Source organism: Onthophagus taurus, chromosome 8 (genome assembly GCF_036711975.1).
Source record: "Onthophagus taurus isolate NC chromosome 8, IU_Otau_3.0, whole genome shotgun sequence".
Classification (NCBI taxonomy): domain Eukaryota; kingdom Metazoa; phylum Arthropoda; class Insecta; order Coleoptera; family Scarabaeidae; genus Onthophagus; species Onthophagus taurus.
The window spans coordinates 4,196,303-4,217,767 of record NC_091973.1 but is presented as its reverse complement, the minus strand read 5'-3'; the positions used below and the strand labels follow the sequence as shown (position 1 = coordinate 4,217,767).

Sequence of the window (21,465 nt, the reverse complement as noted above, 5' to 3'; positions counted from 1 at the left end):
ATGGATGCAATAAAATCTGATTTTGTCATGATACATCAATATTTGGTGCAATATTCAAAAAATTATGCGCACACCAAAGAAATAATGGGGGTTTGTAACAAGCCGAGGTCGCTTGCGGCCGAGGCAGTACAGTTTTAGAGTTGACTCTTACTGACTATTGTAAAAAAAGTGTTATCTATGCCTAATGATATTATATAACGAGCCGAGGTCGCTTGCGACCGAGGCAGTATAGTTTTGAACCTGAAATGGATTCAATAAAATCTGATTTTGTCATGATACATCAATATTTGGTGCAATAGTCAAAAAATTATGTGTTCACCAAGGAAATAATGTGTTCCTGCAACAAGCCGAGGTCGCTTGCGGCCGAGGCAGTACAGTCTTGAACCTGAATGGATTCAATAAAATCTGATTTTGTCATGATACCTCAATATTTGGTGCAATAGTCAAAAAATTATGTGTTCACCAAGGAAATAATGTGTTCCTGCAACAAGCCGAGGTCGCTTGCGGCCGAGGCAGTACAGTCTTGAACCTGAATGGATTCAATAAAATCTGATTTTGTCATGATACATCAATATTTGGTGCAATAGTCAAAAAATTATGTGTTCACCTAAGAAATAATGGGCGTTTGTAAGAAGTCGCTTGCGGCCGAGGCAGTACAGTTTTAGAGCTGACACTTACTGACTATTGCAAAAAAAAGCTATCTATGCCTAAGACGTAATGGTATTATATAACGAGCCGAGGTCGCTTGCGAACCGAGGCAGTACAGTCTTGAACTTGAAATGAATTCAATAAAATCTGATTTTGTCATGATACATCAATATTTGGTGCAATAGTAAAAAAATTGTGTTCATCAAGGAAATAATGGGTTCCTGCAACAAGCCGAGGTCGCTTGCGGCCGAGGCAGTACGTCTTGAACCTGAAATGGATTCAATAAAATCTGATTTTGTCATGATACATCAATATTTGGTGCAATAGTCAAAATATTATGTATTCACCAAGGAAATAATGGGTTCCTGCAACAAGCCTAGGTCGCTTGCGGTCGCGGCAGTACAGTTTTAAAGCTGGCACTTACGGAATGGAAATTAATGTTGTCAAAATACATCAATATCAGATGTGAATACCAAAAATATACATCTAGGGCTTAATAGTCTACAAGGCTACCACCAACGATTCTCCAACCAACAAGACGCCAGTTCAAGGCAAAATTCTCTAAAAAACATCTCTAATATTTTCAAGAAACAATCCTGGAGAAAATTATCTAGCAAACATAACAAACGCAAAATAAAAGTCTGCCAAAAGTTAATTTTATAATTATTGTATTATTATGTTGGCTAATACCTCATAGCCACATTTGGTGACCCCGACGTGGTGTGGCTATGAGGGGAAGTGGATGTAGCGTGCTGTGGCAGCAGCTCCATTTAAAAACATAAAATTGTAATTCATTTGTTATTATTTTTATATTTGCCACACAATTGTTTTTGAAGCAAACATAACAGACGCAAAATAAAAGTCTGCCAAAAGTTAATTTTATAATTATTGTATTATTATGTTGGCTAATACCTCATAGCCACATGTAGGAATTAAAAGACTTATCCTGCAAATATGGATATAATGTACTTAAGTCAGTCTGAATCAAATTTTTCATGATCTTGATTCAAACTATTCACTTTTCCATCGATAATAAAATACGCAAGTAATCCAAAAAGCGTTAGATATAAAGAAGTTATAATTTTATCATAAATCTGTTTTGAATGTATAATTTTGTAATAAAAAAAATTAATGATGGGGGTGAATTAAGTGTTCAAAAACTTTTGAAAATGTTTGTATATAAGGTGACCCCTTATTGGCGGGTTGTCGATCAGTGACGATGTAAAACAGCCGTGCGGTGGCGCCATCCATCGGGTTCTTGGGGAACGAGGGCGGTTTGTGTAGCCCGCTCTAGTGGGGAATGTAAATGCGTGCGGTGCACGGGCACGGTGGACCCCAATTTTGTACACAAATAAGGGCCGCTCCCGGCTAAATAACGGAAAAACAGTGGACGGAGTGAAAGAAGTGAGCCCTAAAACGATTGTGGCGGTCAACAGGCGATCCGTGAAGGTGTTGATTCAACATTCTTCAGCTAAATACACGTACATTCTTTATGGACGATTTCAAAATGGAGTAGAACTAGTACTTGGCTATATGTTGTTTTGTTGCCCTACCATAACTTGAACAAGTTCATTTTTTGTGCCGGCCGCATCTGATGATAGTTTTCGGGCGAAACTCTGTGACCTGTTAAACGAACCTGTGCCATTAATTAGAAAACAAATTATAAAAACAAAAAAAACGGGGGCCTCCGTGGTAAACCTCCTCCAATGCCGGGATTACATGACCTCTCGCATTTCTAGTCTATCCCAGCATTCCAACTCGAAACGAACATCTATGTAAGGTAAGAAAGATATTTTCATTCAACGCACAAACCACTTCTTTTAACTCTTCATCGTTTTCGTTTCATTTCTTTCTTTGCATTCATTACCATCCTTTACCTGTGTTTTCACGTGTTCAAGTTTCGCGGAATAGTTCTTTGTCTCTCTCAAAATCATATTTACACCTCACCTCTTATCATTTACATTCAAATTCACAAAACAAAAACAAAAAATATTCTTATTATTTAAAATAAAGGAAAACGCGTTTCGAATATTTAACTCATCTTCAGCCTTTTCTCTAATATATTTTTTTTATTGCAAGAAAATGAATTAAGCGTGGTTGATTAATTGTTGTTGTTTTCCGGATAAAAATACAATAAGCGTAGACGAAAGGAGTGCGAAACCACATAAAAAATCCTTTATATCACCTCGTACTGCAAATTTGAAACGAAATGAGAGACCTCCTAAATCCCGGGCTAACGATGCCCAAGGCGAAATTTAGTAACTTTGACCCTTAAAGAAGACGAAACAATATTTGCTTAGTACACACAAACAAAATCGGAAAATGGGAGGAAAACAAATCGTCCCGATTTTTCCTTCTGGCGAGAAAATTATAAGCTCCGTGCTCGGCTAATAAAGTAGCGTTTGTTTTCTCGTCTTTTTCAGAAAATAACTTAATCATCAACGTCGGGGCGTTTTAGTAAATAACGTTGCAATAAAGTTGAAGTAAAAAAGCGACGGCTTCTCCAAATCTTTAATGGAACTAACTTCAAGTTTAATAACCCCACATAATCATCTCATAGAACTATTAATGCGTCTTTTCATAACTTATGAATTTACTCAATTTAAGTTTGAATATTCAAATATGTAAGTTTTTAGATTTCAAAAATGAAGTTGTGAAAGATTTTAAAATAGATTTTAGAAACATCCGTTTAATATTTTACCCGAAAGGAAATTGAAAATTGAATATGTTCCCAAATTGCGGATGTTCTTAAAGGAAATAAACATTTCACGTAATATATAAAGATTACATATATAGACCTTTTTTTCGAGTCTTGATATGTCTAGGAATTAGGAATAAATTCATGTTATAAAATAAATTCCTTTACAGATAATTTTTGAGATCGCGTTTGAATACGTGTAACGTTATAGCCTCCAGCACAACACTCGGCAAACCATTGAATATCCCAATTCCTGCATACAAAGGCCCTGTTCTGATCATTTCGTATTGAAAGTTGGGGACTAGGAAATTGGGAACCAGTAACAGATTTCTATTTATAGTGATGTGATGATGCAAAATTCTGAGACGTAAAAAAATATTTTGTGGTTTAAAGATTAGGTGGATGTTTGAAAAACTTTGAATTTGTGATGAATACTAAAAAAGTGATTTTGCAGTCTTTGATACCAATGATATTTGCAATTTAACCTTGTTTAACTTAGAATGGAGAATATGTGATTAAGCCGAGGTGCTACAATTAATACCACATTGATACAAAATTGGATAACATAAAACAGTACTTATTAATGGAGATGTACAAGGTTTGAGGTTTTGATAAAATGTTTTTTGATTTAATATTATACAAAATTAATAAAAGGAGTTATTATAATGCAGGCTTGCAGCTACCAACATGGATGAAGAACGAAACAGTAGAAAAGTATAGAAAATTCTTTCTGGATATATGTATCTTGAGTCATAGCTGTGAAAACTAGATAGAGTGAGAAACGAGGAAATTAGAAGAAATACGAAGCCTGTTCTGCAAATGGTGGATTATATTAAACTGAAATGGTATGGGCATATGGTAAGGATGGAGGACAATAGGCAGGTGAAAAGAATTTGACAAGCCAAGATGGAGGGTAGAAGCAAGAAATGAAGGCCACGAGCTAAGTAGAGAAATAAATAGAGAGATCTTGTCCTAGAGGGAGGCAATGAAGTTGGCAGCTAAGAGAGGAATGGAAAAGCTTTGTGTCGAACAGGCACAGTTAAACAGAGAAGTAGACCTCAACACCTACGGGTGTAAAGAGGATTAATTCTTATGATAAAATTGATAATTACACAGATGATTTTGATGAATGTATCCAAAAAGCCATTTTTTTTGTGCATAACCTCAAATATCTTAAAATCCTGACATGATGGTCCAATTTTGAGCTCGGATTATGATTTTACGCAGAAAATTACTTCGGAAATGACCGACAACAAAACCTTGCAGATCTGTGTTATGATTCATCATTGGGATAAAGATGTATTAAGTACGAATTCTTCTAATTTTGATATTATCGTATATTTCTCTATATTGATGCATCTGAGAGCAAAAGTGTTAGGGAACAATGTGTTTAGGGCAAAATTTGCTACAACTTTTGTTCTAAAAGTTTTTCTATATCATGCTCTTAATATTGTTTTCTTTTCATCAACCAATTATGAAATGACGAATTCTTTTAATTTTAATATTTTTGAATTTTTCTCGATATTGATGCAGTTGAGAGCAAAACTGTTCCAAACCAATGTGTTAAGGACAAAAAGTTTTTCTGTATCATGCTCGGAATACAGTTTTTTTTTTCATCAACCAATTGTGAAATGACGAATTCTTTTAATTTTAATATTTTTGAATTTTTCTCGATATTGATGCAGTTGAGAGCAAAAGAGTTCAAGAGCAATGTGTAAAGCAATGAATTTTGGTTACTATTACTAACCAGTTCCAACCTAAGCAAGAGCAGAGAAATCTCCTGCACAACTTTTACAGCATCACGGATATCGTTTTCATCTTCAAATTTTCTTCTTCCCACAATAACTTGTCTTTGTGGTTAGCCATGAGTAGCTTCTAACCTAATCCCAAATCGCGCATGGATTTCTTACCGATGTTCCTCAGAATTGATTTTGTTTTTTATGCCAATGGTGGAAAGTGGACATTTTTGGCATAAGATTATCCATAAAGATACAATTTATTTTATGCCGTTTTTCCATATCACCAATTTAATGAATGAAAAAACTTTGTGTCGAACAGACACAGTTAAACAGAGAAGTAGACCTCAACACCTACGGGTGTAAAGAGGATTAATTCTTATGATAAAATTGATAATTACACAGATGATTTTGAAGAATGTATCCAAAAAGCCATTTTTTTTGTGCATAACCTCAAATATCTTAAAATCCTGGTATGATGGTCCAATTTTGAGCTCGGATTATGATTTTACGCAGAAAATTACTTCGGAAATGACCGACAACAAAACCTTGCAGATCTGTGTTATGATTCATCATTGGGATAAAGATGTATTAAGTACGAATTCTTCTAATTTTGATATTATCGTATATTTCTCTATATTGATGCATCTGAGTGTAAGTGTTAGGAAACAATGTATTTAGGGCAAAATTTGCTACAACTTTTGTTCTAAAAGTTTTTCTATATCATGCTCTTAATATTGTTTTTTTTCATCAACCAATTGTGAAATGACGAATTTTTTTAATTTTCATATTTTTGAATTTTTCTCGATATTGATGCAATTGAGAGCAAAAGAGTTCAAGAGCAATGTGTAAAGCAATGAATTTTGGTTACTATTACTAACCAGTTCTACAACTTCTACAGCATCACGAATATCGTTTTCATCTCCAAATTTTCTTCTACCCACAATAACTTGTTTTTGTGGTAAGCCATGAGTAGCGTCTAACCTAATCCCAAATCGCGCATGGATTTCTTACCGATGTTCCTCAGAATTGATTTTGTTTTTTATGCCAATGGTGGAAAGTGGACATTTTTGGCATAAGATTATCCATAAAGATACAATTTATTTTATGCCGTTTTTCCACATCACCATGTTTAATCTAAAATCCTCGAAGAAGAGAAAAATCTATGTAATCTAAGCATTTCTAAGAAATCCAATATGCATCTTTATACAATTACTACAAATTTACACCATTCCACTTAACAAACAAATTTAGTAAAAAAATGCCCACAAAACTGCGATATATGTTTGCACCAATGAAACAAATTAGATTTTTAGATGATTTTTAATAAATAATGTATTCAAAAATGGAATTAATAAAGAAATCATGGTAGGGTTTCGAAAAAGTTTATAAAACTTGTGTGGAGAGTCGAACTGGTGCGCCAATACGCGGCGCTGTTAACTGAATTTGCGCCGTAAACTCAGTTTCGTCGTGACTGCGGTAGAGTTCTGTCCATCCCCTTTCTATCGCAGCGTGTTCTTCGACGTTTGTCGCGTTTGTAACCTGTTCGGACGTGCTAGGCGCGCAGTGTCGTGTTGTGCGCGACTTTACTTTTTGATCTCGCCCACGCTTCCTCCTAACACGACTGATTGCGAACGGAAGGAAATAACATTGGGTACGTTCCAGGTCAATATATATATATATATATATATAAAGTTTTTTTTTAAGTAATTTTTTGTGGTGAAATCGCGCATTTAACTGAATCTCGGCTCACGTACCGTCCAAGGGAATTCCATTATCTTTCTTGTTAAACTAAGGGGGATTTACATTTTAAATGAAGGAGTAATAGAATTAAGATAAAATTAACTGAAAGCTCTTCTATCTTGTCCCGGCTTGGTGTACGGTAACCGAAATTTACATATATCCAAGTCTCTTCGGGGTTTATTTTTGCTCAAACGCATTTGCAGTAATTACAATATTATCGGGCAAACGCCAATTTCAGCAAAATCACTTTCGAAATTTAAAGGTAATATTTAATGAAGAATTACTTAATCGTATTTATATTACTAAGCAAGCACACAAAGTTGGAAATAGCCCAGCAATTTCGAGGAAAATATTGCAATATTTAGTGTCATCAGGAATTCAACCGCACGTATCCCGGAATTCCACAAAACATACGGTCAGCGCGCGAAAAATTCTAAGTCGAGGTCATAAAATTCGGTTATTATGCACATAAGGGGCTCCCATTTCATTTTTCGCGGAAGTTGGCGCATTTTTGGAACAGTTCCACGGTTATACTCTCTCTGTCCTATCCACTCTTCTAAGTTCTAATAAAAAATTATATAATTTATTCCTAACGTATAATCCATAAACATTAACCCATAATTTAATTTTTTTATTTATTAAAATATTTATGTCAGATCTAAGATGTAGGCTAACAAAACAAAATATAAAATATAATCGCGAGTTCTCAAGATCACTGCTACAGGTCAAGCAAAACAAATTTTATTTACATTTCTCGATATCTTCGTCGGTTTGAATCCGATTATTGACATTGTTAGGCCTTTGCAAATATGCTGAAGGTTACTGGCGAACGTTAGGTAGAAAATGATTTATGATGATTATTTGGAAAATGTAAAAGATTTTGGTTGGGAAAATATTTAAACGAATTTAATAAATAATTACTTCAATTTTAAGATGGAAGCGAATTTTTTTTATAAATATTTTAAAATAAGGTGTATAATGCGAGAGGGTAAAAACCAACAAAGGGTTTGTTTTTGTAACGAACGTTTCCCTGTTTAGTATTCATTTATTCAATTCATTATGAAATTTTTGTAAAAATCCTCCGATCGCGGTTGAAACGAAATCTCATCGCAGTTTTTGTAACGAAATTCATGGTGAGTTCTATAGAATGGCCATAGTACTTATCATTATAAAGTGGTATATTGTCGATAAAAAAAGTAAGGGGGTAAAAAAAACACAAGAGGGTTACTTTTTTAGCAAAAAATAAGCCAAGATTTATGAGCTTTTAGGGTGCGGACGTAGACAGGGGGCGCGAGCAAACTCTACGTAGTCGATATATATCGGTATTGCTTTTTAAATTTGTCATCCCCCTTTTTTCTTTTTTTTTCTCTCGAATACTTTTAATATAATCGATGGGACAAACAAAATAATTACCATTACTACTCGTTTTCGATCCGGGCGACCCCAGCTAGATCTAATCCGGCGATAGCGACGACGGCCAATTTGTAATTTCCCACCCTTAACGATTCCGTACGGAAAAGACGCAACCGGTTCGCACGGTTTGTTTTAATCCAGTTTCAAATTAAATTTGGACGAGGCGTGAAAACGCGCTCGGGGGGTCGCGACACGCCCCCGTTTGGGGTCAGGCCTTCCCCAAACGCCGTTGCACGCCTCCCTCGGGGAGCGAATAAGCGATTTTTTATAACCACTTATTCCCTCGGATTATAGTTTGCGCAAAGTGGTTATACGTTACGTGACCGACTATATAATTTCGACGATTCACGAAAACCCCATTCTACTTACCCATAGACTAATATTAAACACGAAGAATGTTATTTCTTATTTGATTTATTTACATTTTAACAATTTTCATTCTAAAACCAAGAAACTTACGTGAATACTAAATGAAAGTAGTTCTCAAGATATTTGGCGTCATGAACGGTCGGTGTACCAAAGGTTTAGATATAATCTTAAACTCTGTCAATTCTAAGAACAAGTCACTTACAGAATTTGTCATGTCTCAAAGACTCAAAGCAAGGACGAAGGGTCGTTGGCCACTTAGTCAGTTGGACGACCTATACCAGACGATGACATGAGGATGTTACTTACATATACTCTCAATACAAGATATTGATGCAAAATAAATCATCTTTTTTAAATATTCAAATTAATCCATATTTTTTACAAATAAATATTACTTAATAATTCATGAACATTGAACATCATTATAAATAATTTTAATCCCCTACTCAGATACATCTTTCAAATAAACTTTTTCAAACGATACCAACCCAACTCCGCCTAAAACCAAAAATTCCCAAATATGTGAGGTTATAACCCAAAAATTAAAGGAGATAGAAAAAAGTTTTTGATACATAAAATATTCCTTCTTGATCTAGGAATAACTTTCAATAAATAATTTTAATTCACCAAGAAAATATTTGCAATAAACGATTTTGACTTATTCAATTTGACCAACCTAACAAAGCCTACAATTAAAACTCACAAAATTTAACATTTTTGCGATTAAGTTAGGGTACAACCACACATTAAATGAGGCTGGAAATAACTCTATAACATTCCTTCTTGATTCAGGTACATCTTTTAAATACACTTTTTTAATCAATCATCAAGTTTTGCCAACCCAACTCGGCCTAAATCCAATAATTCCTAAATTTGACGTTTTTCATTTTATATTTAAGTTATAGCCCAAAAATTAGAAGAGATAGAAAAAAATTTTTGATACATAAAATATTTCTTCTTGATCGAGGAACAACTTTCAATAAATAATTTTAACCCATCAACAATTTTGCCAACTTAAAAACAAAAATCTCCAATTTAACGTTTTCTACATTAAGATACATTTTATTTAAAAAATTATAAGATGTGGAAAAAATCTTTTGTATCAAAATCACTCCTTATTCACCAAGAAAATATTTGCAATAAACGATTTTGACTTATTCAATTTGACCAACCTAACAAAGCCTACAATTAAAACTCACAAAATTTAACGTTTTTGCGATTAAGTTAGGGTACAACCACACATTAAATGAGGCTGGAAATAACTGTATAACAGTCCTTATTGACTCAGATACATCTTTCAAATAAACTTTTTCAATCGATCATCAAGTTTTGCCAACCCAACTCGGCCTAAAACCAATAATTCCCAAATTTGACGTTTTTCATTTTATATTTAAGTTATAGCCCAAAAATTAGAAGAGATAGAAAAAAGTTTTTGATACATAAAATATTCCTTCTTGATCTAGGAACAACTTTCAATAAATAATTTTAACCCATCAACAATTTTGCCAACTTAAAAACAAAATTCCCCAAATTTGACGTTTTCTACATTAAGATAGGTTTTAATTAAAAAACTATAAGATGTGGAAAAATTCTTTTGTATCAAATTCACCAAGAAAATATTTGCAATAAACGATTTTGACTTACTCAATTTGACCAACCTAACAAAGCCTACATTTAAAACTCACAAAATTTAACATTTTCGCGATTAAGTTAGGGTGTAACTCAAACATTGGATGAGGCTGGAAATAACTCTATGACATTCCTTATTGACTCAGATACATCTTTTAAATAAACTTTTTTAATCATCCAGTTTTGCCAACCCAATTCGGCCTAAAACCAATAATTCCTAAATTTGACGTTTTTCATTTTATATTTAAGTTATAGCCCAAAAATTAGAAGAGATAGAAAAAAGTTTTTGATACATAAAATATTTCTTCTTGATCTAGGAACAACTTTCAATAAATAATTTTAACCCATCAACAATTTTGCCAACTTAAAAACAAAAATCCCCAAATTTAACGTTTTCTACATTAAGATAGGTTTTAATTAAAAAACTATAAGATGTGGAAAAATTCTTTTGTATCAAATTCACCAAGAAAATATTTGCAATAAACGATTTTGACTTACTCAATTTGACCAACCTAACAAAGCCTACAATTAAAACTCATAAAATTTAACATTTTCGCGATTAAGTTAGGGTGTAACTCAAACATTGGATGAGGCTAGAAATAACTCTATAACATTCCTTATTGACTCAGATACATCTTTAAAATAAACTTTTTCAATCGATCATCCAGTTTTGCCAACCCAACTCGCCCTAAAACTAATAATTCCTAAATTTGACGTTTTTCATTTTATATTAAGTTATAGCCCAAAAATTAGAAGAGATAGACAAAAGTTTTTGATACATAAAATATTTCTTCTTGATCTAGGAACAACTTTCACTAAATAATTTTAACCCATCAACAATTTTGCCAACTTAAAAACAAAAATCCCCTAATTTGATGTTTTCCACATTAAGATAGGTTTTAATTAACAAACTAAGATGTGGAAATAAATCTTTTTGTATCAAAATCACTCCTTATTCACCAAGAAAATATTTGCAATAAACGATTTTGACTTATTCAATTTGACCAACCTAACAAAGGCTACAATTAAAACTCACAAAATTTAACAATCTTGCGATTAAGTTAGGTTATAACTCAAACATTGGATGAGGCTAGAAATAACTTTATAACATTCCTTATTGACTCAGATACATCTTTTAAATAAACTTTTTCAATCATCCAGTTTTGCCAACCCAATTCGGCCTAAAACCAACAATTCCCAAATTTGACGTTTTTCATTTTATATTTAAGTTATAGCCCAAAAATTAGAAGAGATAGAAAAAAGTTTTTATACATAAAATATTTCTTCTTGATCTAGGAATAACTTTCAATAAATAATTATAACCCATCAACAATTTTGCCAACTTAAAAACAAAAATCCCCTAATTTGACGTTTTCCACATTAAGATAGGTTTTAATTAACAAACTAAGATGTGGAAATAAATCTTTTTGTATCAAAATCACTCCTTATTCACCAAGAAAATATTTGCAATAAACGATTTTGACTTATTCAATTTGACCAACCTAAGAAAGCCTACAATTAAAACTCACGAAATTTAACATTTTCGCGATGAAGTTAGGGTATAACTCAAACATTGGATGAGGCTAGAAATAACTTTATAACATTCCTTATTGACTCAGATACATCTTTCAAATAAACTTTTTCAATCGATCATCAAGTTTTGCCAACCCAATTCGGCCTAAATCCAACAATTCCCAAATTTGACGTTTTTCATTTTATATTTAAGTTATAGCCCAAAAATTAGAAGAGATAGAAAAAAGTTTTTGATACATAAAATACTTCTTCTTGATCTAGGAACAACTTTCAATAAATAATTTTAACCCATCAACAATTTTGCCAACTTAAAAACAAAAATCCCCAAATTTGACGTTTTCCACATTAAGATAGGTTTTAATTAACAAACTAAGATGTGGAAATAAATCTTTTTGTATCAAAATCACTCCTTATTCACCAAGAAAATATTTGCAATAAACGATTTTGACTTATTCAATTTGACCAATCTAACAAAGCCTACAATTAAAACTCACAAAATTTAACAATTTTGCAATTAAGTTAGGGTATAACTCAAACATTGGATGAGGCTAGAAATAACTCTATAACATTCCTTATTGACTCAGATACATCTTTTAAATAAACTTTTTCAATCATGCAGTTTTGCCAACCCAACTCGGCCTAAAACCAATAATTCCCAAATTTGACGTTTTTCATTTTATATTTAAGTTATAACCCAAAAATTAGAAGAGATAGAAAAAAGTTTTTGATACATAAAATATTTCTTCTTGATCTAGGAACAACTTTCAATAAATAATTTTAACCCATCAACAATTTTGCCAACTTAAAAACAAAAATCCCCAAATTTGACGTTTTCTACATTAAGATAGGTTTTATTTAAAAAATTATAAGATGTGGAAAAAATCTTTTGTATCAAAATCACTCCTTATTCATCAAGAAAATATTTGTAATAAACGATTTTGACTTATTCAATTTGACCAACCTAAGAAAGCCTACAATTAAATCTCACGAAATTTAACATTTTCGCGATTAAGTTAGGGTATAACTCAAACATTGGATGAGGCTGGAAATAACTCTATAACATTCATTATTGACTCAGATACATCTTTTAAATAAACTTTTTCAATCATCCAGTTTTGCCAACCCAATTCGCCCTAAAACTAATAATTCCTAAATTTGACGTTTTTCATTTTATATTAAGTTATAGCCCAAAAATTAGAAGAGATAGAAAAAAGTTTTTGATACATAAAATATTTCTTCTTGATCTAAGAACAACTTTCAATAAATAATTTTAACCCATCAACAATTTTGCCAACTTAAAAACAAAAATCCCCAAATTTGACGTTTTCCACATTAAGATAGGTTTTAATTAACAAACTAAGATGTGGAAATAAATCTTTTTGTATCAAAATCACTCCTTATTCACCAAGAAAATATTTGCAATAAACGATTTTGACTTATTCAATTTGACCAATCTAACAAAGCCTACAATTAAAACTCACAAAATTTAACAATTTTGCAATTAAGTTAGGGTATAACTCAAACATTGGATGAGGCTAGAAATAACTCTATAACATTCCTTATTGACTCAGATACATCTTTTAAATAAACTTTTTCAATCATGCAGTTTTGCCAACCCAACTCGGCCTAAAACCAATAATTCCCAAATTTGACGTTTTTCATTTTATATTTAAGTTATAACCCAAAAATTAGAAGAGATAGAAAAAAGTTTTTGATACATAAAATATTTCTTCTTGATCTAGGAACAACTTTCAATAAATAATTTTAACCCATCAACAATTTTGCCAACTTAAAAACAAAAATCCCCAAATTTGACGTTTTCTACATTAAGATAGGTTTTATTTAAAAAATTATAAGATGTGGAAAAAATCTTTTGTATCAAAATCACTCCTTATTCATCAAGAAAATATTTGTAATAAACGATTTTGACTTATTCAATTTGACCAACCTAAGAAAGCCTACAATTAAATCTCACGAAATTTAACATTTTCGCGATTAAGTTAGGGTATAACTCAAACATTGGATGAGGCTGGAAATAACTCTATAACATTCATTATTGACTCAGATACATCTTTTAAATAAACTTTTTCAATCATCCAGTTTTGCCAACCCAATTCGCCCTAAAACTAATAATTCCTAAATTTGACGTTTTTCATTTTATATTAAGTTATAGCCCAAAAATTAGAAGAGATAGAAAAAAGTTTTTGATACATAAAATATTTCTTCTTGATCTAAGAACAACTTTCAATAAATAATTTTAACCCATCAACAATTTTGCCAACTTAAAAACAAAAATCCCCTAATTTGACGTTTTCCACATTAAGGTAGGTTTTAATTAAAAAACTATAAGTTGTGGAAAAAATCTTTTGTATCAAAATCACTCCTTATTCATCAAAGAAATATTTCGCATCAACGATTTTAACGCTACAAAGCTTAGAGTCAAAATTTATAAATTAGTCTATACCACAAAAATGGAAAAATTAGTTATTTTTAGTATACAAGTAGTTTTAATGTATAAAGGTTTGTGATGATAATGTTCTTTTTGTAAGATGACGAGCACGTTTGTTGGTTATTAACTCCTTATAGAGCGTAGAGGTCGATTTAAAAGGCGTAGGTCTATTTTTTTTACTGGCGGCGTTTACGACGATGATTTTTATGGCAATCTCGGTCGTATTATGTAGCAATTTATGTGTTCAATGGACCCACCGCGGAGGACTTTTGATCGATAATGCACGGGGTTCGATTTACGTGAAAACCGTTATTGTGCTTTCTAAGATTTCCTAGAATGGTTAGGTTTCCCTGCGGCCGTAAAAGAAAATTGTAAAGGTACTGTGTGGAGATGCGATCTTCGATAGTGTCGTGGTAGAGACTGTTTTTGGGTTGGTGGAAAAGTAAAGCGACCCGGAAAGTAGGCGAACCGTAAAACATCTCAATTCAATTACCCTCGCGACGACTAATTGCCGCGGTCGATATCGAGGAAAGCCGTAGTTGGGACGAAATTTGAATTTTAAGATAGAGTTGACACCCGCGTAACCCATATTGTGTGTATCCGGCGTATCGATTTTACATCAACCCGTCCGGCGGCGCACAAAGAAGTGGTTTTATTAATAGAATCCACTTCTCGACGCACTGCAGGCCACTTTCCTCGGTTCTCCCGCCGACAAATCGCCGGGATCGATCAATCTGCCCACTTTATCCGGGATATTTTATGTACTAATTACGGGACGTTATCTTTCGGAATGTTTTCTAGTCCGAGTTGTCTCGGCCCGGCAGACGTCCACTTTTCATTTTAATTGCCACCTCTCTATCAACCGACGGCGTTAGAACGCCTTCCCCCATTTATTTGCGCTTTATTCATGGTAAATCTATAAACTTTATCGCCTCTAACTGCGTTCCCGGGCTATTTCAAGGCGTACTAAACCATTTCATAGTTCCGACTGTTTTCGAATGGCTCCCAAACTCAACGTCTCGCCAAGACACGTTCTTAATTGCTTAACTTACCCGAAATTTTACGTTATATCATCGCTACCGTAAAAACAAACTTATTTACAAACTAACTAAATGATTTTATTATCTCTTTTATTTTCAAATTCAATTCTCTAAATTACTTTTTAAAAGCTTAATACATTTTTATAGTTATTTTCTACAAGATTACGTAGTCTTTCTTGGTAAACATCTTTTGATATCGTTGTTGAATCATAACATACTTTTTTTCCTCATTTACTGACATCATTTATTATCCGAGCTATGAACAGCAGGTTAAAAAATGCAAAAGATTTTTTTGCATTATATATATTATTTACATTATTCTAGAAAATAATTCATTTCAAAATAATATTCTTTATTTGTATTTCGCGGTAAATACGATCGATATGAAAAACACAAGAGCTTATATGCGAATTTATAAAATTGAATTGTTACGATATGCAACGAATAATTTTCAACACAATGTATTTTCCAAACAATACCCGCGAAAACAAAAACGACTAATGTACGGGTGCTATTTGCTCCCAGGTGCGTTCCGAATTATTTTCCAATTTTTTTAAAACATATTTTAAATATATTGGATCCACTTCCGATGGACTATTAAAACGTTTGAAGTCGCATTAATTAACTAATCGATTTAATTAACGAATTTGTTTAATTAGCCATTGAAAAAATAAATTAAATGTCCCGCTTGTGTCATTATGCACACAAATAATAAATAATAAGTGTTTAGTAAATATATATAGAAATCGAATTTAAATTAATGTTTATTGATAATAATACTAAATTATTTAAAATTGTATTTTAATTATATATATAAAATTTTTTTAGGTTACCTCAATAATTATTGATTAAATCAAAAATTTTTTTAAATAAATGTTATTTAGAATTGAGTCAGTAACAAAGTTTATTAAAACATTTTTATTGAATAATCGATTTTATAAAATCTAAGATTTCCCTGTGAAGAGTACGATGAAAATTCAATTTTATTAAAAATTGTTTCAGACAATATTTGTTTAAAATACGATTTATAACCGATAATTTTAATAAAACAATTTGATATTGTTACTTGATGGCGCTATATTTATATATATATATATATTTATATACATATATATAAAAATTTTTTAGGTTACCTCAATAATTATTGATTAAATCAAAATATTTTTTAAATAAATCTTATTTACAATTAACTCAGTAACAAAGTTCATTAAAACATTTTTATTGAATAATCGATTTTATAAAATCTAAGATTTCCCTGTGAAGAGTACGATGAAAATTCAATTTTATTAAAAATTGTTTCAGACAATATTTGTTTAAAATACGATTTATAACCGATAATTTTAATAAAACAATTTGATATGGTTACTAGATGGCGCTATATATATTATTTATAATCATATATATAGAGTTTTTTTAGGTTATCTCAATAATTATTGCTTGAATCAAATTTTTTTTAAATAAATCTTATTTAGAATTGACTCAGTAACAAAGTTCATTAAAACATTTTTATTGAATAATCGATTTTATAAAATCTAAGATTTCCCTGTGAAGAGTACGATGAAAATTCAATTTTATTAAAAATTGTTTCAGACAATATTTGTTTAAAATACGATTTATAACCGATAATTTTAATAAAACAATTTGATATTGTTAATTGATGGCGCTATATATATATTTATATACATATATATAAAGTTTTTTTGGGTTATCTCAATAATTATTGATTGAATCAAAATTTTTTTTAAATAAATCTTATTTAGAATTGAGTCAGTAACAATGTTTATTAAAACATTTTTATTGAATAATCGATTTTATAAAATCTAAGATTTCCCTGTGAAGAGTACGATGAAAATTCAATTTTATTAAAAATTGTTTCAGACAATATTTGTTTAAAATACGATTTATAACCGATAATTTTAATAAAACAATTTGATATAGTTACTAGATGGCGCTATATATATTATTTATAATTATATATATATAAAGTTTTTTTAGGTTATCTCAATAATTATTGATTGAATCAAAATTTTTTTTAAATAAATCTTATTTAGAATTGAGTCAGTAACAAAGTTCATTAAAACATTTTTATTGAATAATCGATTTTATAAAATCTAAGATTTCCCTGTGAAGAGTACGATGAAAATTCAATTTTATTAAAAATTGTTTCAGACAATATTTGTTTAAAATACGATTTATAACCGATAATTTTAATAAAACAATTTGATATTGTTACTTGATGGCGCTATATATATATTTATATACATATATATAAAGTTTTTTTAGGTTATCTCAATAATTATCGATTAAATCAAAATTTTTTTTAAATAAATCTTATTTAGAATTGAGTCAGTAACAATGTTTATTAAAACATTTTTATTGAATAATCGATTTTATAAAATCTAAGATTTCCCTGTGAAGAGTACGATGAAAATTCAATTTTATTAAAAATTGTTTCAGACAATATTTGTTTAAAATACGATTTATAACCGATAATTTTAATAAAACAATTTGATATTGTTACTTGATGGCGCTATATATATATTTATATACATATATATAAAGTTTTTTTGGGTTATCTCAATAATTATTGATTAAATCAAATTTTTTTTTAAATAAATCTTATTTAGAATTGAGTCAGTAACAAAGTTCATTAAAACATTTTTATTGAATAATTGATTTTATAAAATCTAAGATTTCCCTGTGAAGAGTACGATGAAAATTCAATTTTATTAAAAATTGTTTCAGGCAATATTTGTTTAAAATACGATTTATAACCGATAATTTTAATAAAACAATTTGATATTGTTACTTGATGGCGCTATATTTATATATATATATATATATATATATTTATATATATATATATATATATATTTATATATATATTTATATACATAATATATATATAAAATTTTTTTAGGTTACCTCAATAATTATTGATTAAATCAAAAATTTTTTTAAATAAATCTTATTTAGAATTGAGTCATTAACAAAGTTCATTAAAACATTTTTATTGAATAATCGATTTTATAAAATCTAAGATTTCCCTGTGAAGAGTACGATGAAAATTCAATTTTATTAAAAATTGTTTCAGACAATATTTGTTTAAAATACGATTTATAACCGATAATTTTAATAAAACAATTTGATATGGTTACTAGATGGCGCTATATATATTATTTATAATTATATATATAAAGTTTTTTTAGGTTATCTCAATAATTATTGATTAAATCAAAATATTTTTTAAATAAATCTTATTTAGAATTAACTCAGTAACAAAGTTCATTAAAACATTTTTATTGAATAATCGATATTATAAAATCTAAAATTTGAACAGTAAAAATTTGATATCCTTACTATATATTATATATATATATATTGAGATAAAAACTGAGTTATCAATAATGAGACGTCATCGTGTATTCCGCGTGGATTTCCCGATTTTCGACACGCTATCTACCGGCGTTTTCCGTTAAAAAAAAAACAGGTATAATCCTCGGCGAGGAGGCGATCCAGACTACCATATACAGTGAGGATTTGAGAGCAATATAGATTGTTATTATAAGATATCAAAACGTTGTGGAAATACACGGTAGCCTGCGAGTAGAATACAGGATGAGCCCGTTTCTGGGGGGATTAAAGAGCAGGGCCGAGTTGGGGTTGGAGGTGGAGAAGGCGGCCTGGAGAAGAAGGGTCGTTTGGGGGTTGGGTTGGAGAGCAGCGGCAAGAGACTGCAGCGGGGAGGTCCTATTTTCTAAATTACATAATGCGCGTTACTTCCTCTATTTATAGCGGACCGGGGGTGACTTTTTGAGCACCGCATCGGGGTTACGACAGCCCCCCTCCTCCCCTTCTAAGCAAATGCGGCGGATCGCGAACAGATGGAGCCTCCGCCAAACACAATAATTACATTATCGAGACCGTTAATGGGTTTAAACTTTTCGGGGGGAATTACGTTGAGCAGCGCACCTTAATCGCGTCGAAGTTGCCAACCTTGTAAAACCAATTTTGGGGGGGTCCGTACTGCAAATAAGTGATTTATAGCTTCCTGTTGTTCCTTTCTTCGCGAGACGCTCGATTTGTATTCCAATTGCGTACCAGACGGCTGAAGAAGACGTTACTTTTAATTGTTTCCTACGCATCGTACGCGACGTTACGTCGCATCACGTTTTTCTCACACAATACATTACACATCCTCGATAATATATATTGATATATTCAATACTCACTTCGCATAGATAAAACAAACAAAAGGAATTTTTTACATATTGGATGATTAAGACTTACTATTGTTGACTGTACACGATTAGGCAACGAATTATATACAGTGTGTTAATTAATTATCGTACCCGACGTCATCTTTGCAAGTATGCAACCAATATCACAGTATTGGTATTGCAATACGTGATTAGCGAACACACTGTATGTGGTGATACTCTAATGAAGAATTCAACGTGTCCGGATGATACTCATTGATTATCTCTGATATTTGGAGTGGTGACTTATTAAATTTGCACATTGTATTATAAATGTTTGATTACATGATTTGATATCTGTATATCTAGATCGTTAATTTTGCATGTTTTTCTACACGATTTATCTTTTTTTTTTTTAATTAGCTGGTGATTATTTTGACGTCGCCGCGGACTTCGTAAGCTCTAATCACGTTGAAAGCTCGTCCTTTGATATTTTTTGAAATCAAAGTACCCGCGTAAGCCGTAACGCCGCTAACCCCTTTGTGTGTGCCGGGTAATTTTTAATCTAATAACGTCAGGGGCGTATCGCGGCCATATTAATTCCCTTCCGAACGCTCTCTATCTCTCTTCTTTCTCTGCTCTTGACCAGATCTCCGCTACTGGATTCTACAGGTGTTAATGGTTTGTCAATAGCCGGGACTTTGTAAATAGTACGGGATATCGATATTTGCGAGTTGATCCTTTGTGTAATATCCCATCGCTTGGGAAAAAAGAAATAAACTTCGTTTATGCTCGTAATACGTGTGTTTACAATTGAGCGTTTCAATTTGTTTTTTTATGCTTATTTACACAAGCAAGACATCTAATTGGAAAAAAAGTAGTAGAAAAACCTAATGAGTCATCACTTGATCGATAAAAAAATAATTGTACTAGCTTGAGAAACCATGACCAAATAAAAGTATTTTTATCCGCAAAAATTCTTATTGTTGTGGTTTTGGTGGTTTCTTATAATTGCATCTTTCTATCTGGTTTGATTCATTTCTTAGATATTATATATGAAATCGAACTTTTAAGAATACCTTTTCTTTTTTATCTTACTTTCAACCTTGAACTACATAAAATACATGCGCAGTAGCATTATCGGGTACAAGAAAAAGTAATGCGATTGCGCATTACGTCACGTTTAAAAAGTCGTATTGATGACATATTTTGATTACGACTTATTTAGTGGTTAAATTTTATTAAATCTCGAAAAAAGGGTGGAGACGTTCGCACGATCTTCGAATGAATATGCACGACGCGACGTCGATCGTCGGACATAACCTTTTTTTTTGATATTTCAGCGTTAGAGTCCGTGATTCACTCCTTAAATATTCCCAACATGCATATCAAGATGACGGGCATCGTATTCCTATATATATACGTATATAGATATAGTGGTCGGCGTCGACGTGACAACTCGGGGTGTCGCAACCAGACAATGCCGTTTAATGAGAAACGTACACAATGCGTTTCTTTCCGATCGCCCGATAAAAAGGATCACGAACTTAAGGCCTTTATTGGGCGCCGCGCAAAAGTTGTCCGATAGAATGTAACCCACTTTCCGTTTATCAACGTTTGCAACACAATCCGCGCTCGAAAAGTCTTTGAGTACGATTTATCGTTGTTATACGTATTAATTTGCAACTCGGTTACTTAAACATCCAACGTTTTGCAACCAACCCAAAATATATATGCGTATAAAGCATACCGATATGGGAAACGATTGAAGTTTATTAGTATTGGTAGATGCCAATTTCCTAAAAATACCTTGGGTATTATCGCTGTTGGTTCCATCTGATCGTAAAAAGAATATTTGTCTCTACGTCGTACCATTAATTCTCTTTGACGATAAATGACAGGCTTAAACGTTAATAGCTGGCGACAATGGATTGTAAACAAATATAAAGAAGGCGAACTACCGTTCGCGTTGAATGTAGATCGATACGAAGAATTGTGGGGGTGGAAC

At 31.6% G+C, this 21,465-nt stretch overlaps 1 protein-coding gene across 3 annotated transcripts in view; it reads left to right on the top strand.

Annotated features, from left to right (window-relative positions):
* The first annotated feature begins 1,938 nt into the window (after positions 1-1,938).
* The window catches only part of LOC111425264 (plexin B), a 29,502-nt gene continuing 9,975 nt past the window's right edge, over positions 1,939-21,465 (top strand). For 2 of the 3 annotated variants that reach the window (XM_023059187.2, XM_023059185.2), the window contains exon 1: positions 1,939-2,428. The gene's annotated coding sequence lies outside the window, so the exon portion shown is untranslated. Of the gene's footprint in view, positions 2,429-6,577; positions 6,737-21,465 lie in introns of those variants that run through there. The other variant, XM_023059186.2, reaches the window with a different exon arrangement.